Source organism: Hakea prostrata, chromosome 10, assembly GCF_041222555.1.
Source record: "Hakea prostrata isolate BN-2017 chromosome 10, UWA_Hpros_2, whole genome shotgun sequence".
Lineage (NCBI taxonomy): Eukaryota > Viridiplantae > Streptophyta > Magnoliopsida > Proteales > Proteaceae > Hakea > Hakea prostrata.
Window position 1 is genome coordinate 37,607,938 of NC_142609.1, and position 6,147 is coordinate 37,614,084.

The window sequence follows — 6,147 nt, forward strand, 5'->3', positions numbered from 1 at the left end:
CTTTTCCGGCATTTTCATTCTCGTCCTTGCTTTTGTTATTTTCTTTTGCTTCTCAAAATCCAATATTCCCTTCGTTGTAATTCTCATACAACAAATTAATGTAGCCAATAAAGAAGAATAACTAGCATACAATGTTATTGTTTCTGTACAAATCTTGATTCCGGATTAATCATGATCAATATAATTGAAGTTACAGAAGGCCATGTATTTGAATCGGTCCCGGTTACTTAATCTTCTCCACAGTGTGTGAAACTATTAGTTAATCCGCTTCTCCGATTAAAAACGTTGCATTCATAAATACAAATTTCACTATTTATGCACCAACTGATACTAACATCATTAGATTAATAATGAAGAGGAAAAAAAATACAAGAACTTTAATTTACTTGGATGCTTTATGACGAAGATCATCAAAGTAAGGATGTTCCAAAGCTTTCTCTGCAGTGATCCGGTCTGAGGGCTCATACTGTAACAATTTGAAGAGAAGGTCTAGCCCATTGGAATCCAGATTAGGAACCACCGACGCAAGACCATCTGGAGCACCCAACAAGCTTAAAATAAGATGATTCTGCTCTGGATCATCAGAAACTCCAGGAAAGAGTGGTTTATTGGTGACCAATTCAGCAAATATACAACCCACAGACCACATATCTATCGGTGTTGAGAAATGTGGGGCTCCAAGTAGCATTTCGGGAGCTTTATACCACAAGGTCCCGACCTTATGTGAATACTTCTTGAGTGGTTCAGTGACCGATCGACACAATCCAAAATCTGCAATTTTAAGCCTCATAGTCCTACGATCCACGAGGAGATTTTCGGGCTTCAAATCCCTGTGTATGATTTCATGACGATGGCAGAAGGCAACACCCTCGCAGAGTTGATACATTAGTGACTTGACAGTTTGAGGATCGATGGTTTCTCCTTTGGATTGAAACCTTCGGATGAAACGGTAAAGATCGGTGTCCATGTACTCAAAAACCAGGTAGAAAATTGTGTTACCATCCCGGTTCTTGTTCTGTTTTACGTCGAACAATCTGATTATACAGTCGCAATTTGCAAGCTTCTCCAAGAATGAAATTTCTCGTAGAGTGGTAAGCTCGATTTCTTGATTGTCACCTTCTTGGAAGGGAAGAGACTTCTTGATTGCCACGATCTTGCCTGTGACTTTCTCTCGAGCTCTATACACTTTCCCGTAAGTTCCTTGTCCCACCTTCTTTAGCATTTCATACGCATCCATAACAGCAAATTTCTAACAACTTTTTCAGATTTTGTATTCCTCTCGTCGCTTTTATAGGTGGGCGGGTAATCGCCACTCTTACAGTCCTAATGGGACTAGAGTTAACGAGGGAAATCTTCGCCACATCCAAACGGTTGCATGGCTCTTCCTTCTTTTTATTCGGATCAACACTTAATTTTCAGAGTCCTAATAGGACTAGAGTTAGAGGGAAATCACTACTCTTTTTTTCTTTTTTTTTTTTAAATAAAATAAAATAAAACAAAGATAGTTTAATAAGGAAACTTAAAATTGTGGCCGGAAAAAGATTGGATTGAGTCGAGTTAACTTTGATTACTTATTGTAGAATTATCATATTACCCCCTTACAATTGTCAAAGTATCTAGAAGGGTAAGTCTGAATTAAATGCTCAATTCTAACTCAGCATTGGTCATAATATGTTGAGTATGGCTCATGCTTTATATTCTGTTGCTGACGGACACAGGTCTCCAGAGCAATGCTTTATATATGTTCAAAGTTCTTTTGTAATTTGAGCTTAGGCGCATGAATAGCTATGACATAACATCTATATTGAGTTGTTCTGAGAAGAATATAATGGAAAATTTAATGTTGGACGTAACCTCATGCAGGAGCGGAGCCAGGATTCAATATGGGAGGCCGAAAAATAGAAGTCTAGATTGGGGAAAACACTAATGCTTTTTTGCCACATATATTGTGTGACCCTTATAAGACCCATTGGAAGTCCCACCTATGAATTATTTTATTATATTAAGGAATAAACCCACATATATTTTGTGGGGCCATACATATTTGACAAAAATACGTAAATTAGTGATAATGATACTTTTTTTCAACCAGATTTTCCCCAAATTTTCCTTAACCCAGCTTATAGAAAGGGAAGAGTAAATAGGAAAAAATAATTCAACCCAAAAAAATAGAAAATAAGTAAGAAGAAAAGAGGGGAGAGAAGATATGAGAGAATAAATAGGGATTGAGGAGTCAGTTTTTAATTAGAAATGACATTTTGAATATCTAATAAGATTTTTCTTCAAAATTTTCCTTTAACCCATATTTATAGAAAGAGAAGAAAATAAATAGAAAAAAAAATGTGAGAGAGAAGATAGGGGAGAATAAATAGGGATTGAGGAGTTAGTTTTTAACTAGGGATGACAATTATACCCATTATTTTACCTTTAAAAATTATTTTCAATATTGGGAGGGGCCAAATAGTGATATTTTACATGTGAGAAGAGAAAAAAAGTAGAAAAATGAAGGCAATTAACATAAAAATACAAACATTAAAGGAATTATAATAAATTTTAAAAAATTCGGGGGGCCATGGCCCCTAGTCCCGAGCCACTGACCTCACGTTGAAGTGAACCAAGGCAAAATCATTGTCTCATTTTTCCCTTGTTTTGTTCAATTGTGTGTAATTGATTGCTCCAATCCTAACATAATCTAGGAACCCTATACCCTGCTCATGACCCATTTTAAGTCCGGAATTTTGAGTCTAGGCCTATTTGGGCTTCAGGTAGCCAAGGACCAGTTTGGATTTCTAAGTAAACCTCGACTATCCATTACAAAGGTAGCAGCATTGCTCGAATCTCAACAATTTGGAAATGGGCGAATAAATCCTCATTTAACGTCCCATGATAAGTTTAGAAAAAATAAAAATAAAACCAAATAAATCAAATAGAAATTGACAAATTATTGATTGAGCTTACTTCTTGAATCTAAATTAGTAAATCTGTTTCCATCAACACTATTGTAGAATGATGTTGTTTCAGGGGTATTTATGTCCTTTTAGTCTAGTTAGGACATAGGGTGTCCCAGGTATTTGTTTAGGGGGCATTTATTGTCATCTCCTTGTAATATATAAATAGTATTTTACTATTTTTAGAGCTTAGAGTTTTAGTCTATTATGTTCATTAAAGTGGCGTGTTCTAAGTCTCTCTGAGAGCTATGGTGGTGCTCCAGTTTCCTCTTTGATTTTCTCTCAAATGCGACAGTTTTTTGTGGAGTTGTGGCCCTGAGACCCTCACGGGCCGTCCCTTCCGCCTTCTTTGACTAAGACCTTCGCCAATCGGAGAAGACAGCCGATTGAGTCGGAACCTGAATTTAAATATGGAAGACCCGGATGGACTTAATTAGGAACATGGGCAACCCCTCGCACATGAGATAGTAATGAAAGGAGATTGACCGGTCGAGATCGAGTGATCAACACCTCAGGGGTTTAGCTTCATCTTAAGCGTGGAAGAAGGCTTATATGCTGGTGTTCTCTGTGTTTGATAAGATCACAATGGTTTGGAGTGTAGGTGATTCTCTATCACTCGGTTCTTGCTATGCCTTGTTATATCTTTTTGAGAGTTACAGAGGTGAGTTCATAGAACATATATCTTGTGTCTGATATTGGTTAGCGCATGATTTGATAAGTCACAATCACTCATCCTTGAATGTAGGACATATTGTCCGAACCAAGTAAAAAATGTCTTATGTCTTCTCTTTTATTTTCTATGAATGCTTGTGATCCGCCGCAAAATAGGCATAGTTTCTTAACAAGCACTTGAATTAGACAGGTTACATTACATTGTCTAAGTATTGTATTCATCTACATGTGAAATCAATTATGAAGAAAGGAAAAATATCTTTCTCTCTCCTATGAATATTATTTATTTTTAAGTGTAAACCAACTAAAAATGAAACCTCATGGTAGTATCAACCATCTTCTTTACCAAAAAAAATATATATATATCAACCATCTTGAATTACATTAAAAAAAAGTATCATCTTGTCATTATATCCATCACATTTAGTACTGACACAAGAAAATTCACTCATGAAGTTTTCAACTTTCTTGAGAGAAAGAAATCTAGGAAATTGAGTTACGTTGCTATTGAGGTTGACCTTTCTAAGGTATATGATCAAGGTTGAATGGGGGTTGTTGCTCAACATTTTCTCACTCCTGGGTTTTCCTTCTAAATGGACCGAGCTGATCAACGGTCTCATCTCTTATGTTTTTTTCTCTATCAAGCTCAGTGGGGCCCCTTTGATTTCTTTCAGGTTTCTTATTAGTACTTATCTTTTTCTTCTAATTATTGAAGTCCAAGATCCTACAAGTTTACAAGGATCTAAATTTTTTTCAAGAAATCCACGTTGCTAGAGGTGCTCCTAAGATCACTCACTTGTTTTTCACTAATAATGCTTTCATATTTTGTAGGGCTTCACATGAGCACCTCTGGACATTTTTTTAGCCTCTCATGTCAAGAAATCACTTTTGAAAAAAGTGATTTGTTTTTTAGTGCAAATGTTCCTTGGAGTCTTCAAAAAAAATCAGAAGAAAATACTTAGTATATCTTTTATATGTGGAGAGAGTTACAAAAATATTTACTGACTATAGATTGGAAGATTTCATATTGCTATCGTGAAACTAATATAATGGCAGATTTTTTGGCAAATTCAGCAGCTAGGTCAAGAACTTCTGATATGAACATTCCTTGGTCAGCTTCAATCCTTAATGAACTTGATGTGAATGCATCTAGACGTCTTAGATTTCGTTTTATGAATTAATAGTTTTCTAATCTGAGTAGGAACTAGTGAGGAAGGGTGTATTAGGGGCAACAGTTGTTGCAGGTAAGGGAGGTTGGTTCCTTATAAAGTTTTTATTGATGTATTTTTAATATTTCTTCTTCGCTTAATATAATGATCCTTTTAGCGAAAAAAGAATTTTCAAAAAGAATTATAAGTGAGTCTATTGGTATCGCTCTCTTGGAAAACTTGTGCAAATATCCAGGCACTTCCCTTTCCAAGTGGTCTTCTTCTTCTAGGGATTTATTATGGACAAGGTCAAATCCAAATTGAAAATCTGAAAAGTGAATTCTTTAAGCTATGTAGACCATCCGATTCTTGCTTTTGTTCTTTCTTCGACCTCCCATCTTCTATATGTCCATTTTCCCAATCCCTAAATCAATTTGTTGTGAGCTGGACTCCTTTTGTTTGAAGTTATGGGATGGGAACTTTTCCAAGTCTTCCAACCCCTCTCACATTTCTTGGGAAAAAATGTGCTATCCTATTTTCTTTGGTGGGTTGGTCGAAAAGTGGAGCATCAAAACAAAACTTTGCTATTAAAGCTTTCTTGGAGACTTCTCATTCAACCATCCTCTCTCTAGGCTAAAGTCATCAAGTCTATGTATTTCCCAAATTCTTCTCTTTTTGACCCTAAAATTTCTAAGAAATTAAGTTCACATTTGATTAGGCATTAAATGGTCCTTAAAAGCGTTAAGGGATAGAGTGCTTTGTAATATTGGGAAGGATAGTGCAGCCTCTTTTGCTTATGACCCATGGCTCAAAACAATATGGGTAGTAACTGCAAAACAATATGGGTAGTAACTGTCTACCTGGTGAGTTCACTTTTGACTTTTCTCTCCACTCCGTGGGGGATTTTCTCCAAAGCATAAATTGGAATATTCATCCTATCATTTCAAGTATACTGTGCCCACACTTTTGTTTGGCAATTTATGAGGTTTGGGTCTCTTCCAATAAAGAATCCTGGATGTTCACTCCTTCCAAATCTGGCATTTTTTCTACCCTAATTTACCATCTCTAATATACCCTCTTCTCTTAGACCTAATACACTTTCTTTCTCTTTAGTTTATTTAAGCTTTATATATTTTTCTCTTTTTAGCTTGTTTAGCTTTTCTCTAGTTTTTTAATTTCTTTGTGGTGTTCTAGTTTCTAAATTGAATGTTTAGGTTCAGTTTTTCTATGTAATGCAATGAATATTAAGTTAATTTATTTTATGCAAGTGTATTTTCTTTCTTTTAATCAATGCAATTTCAATTTCAATTTCAATTTCGAGTTCAAGCTTCAAGTTTCAAGTTTCAATTTTCAAGAAGATTCGTTTTTCTCTAGGTCTA

General features: G+C 35.5%; 1 pseudogene; it reads right to left on the reverse strand.

Annotated features, from left to right (window-relative positions):
• Positions 1-382: 382 nt before the first annotated feature.
• Positions 383-1,237, reverse strand: LOC149002759 (cyclin-dependent kinase B2-1 pseudogene; annotated as a pseudogene).
• Positions 1,238-6,147: the final 4,910 nt, after the last annotated feature.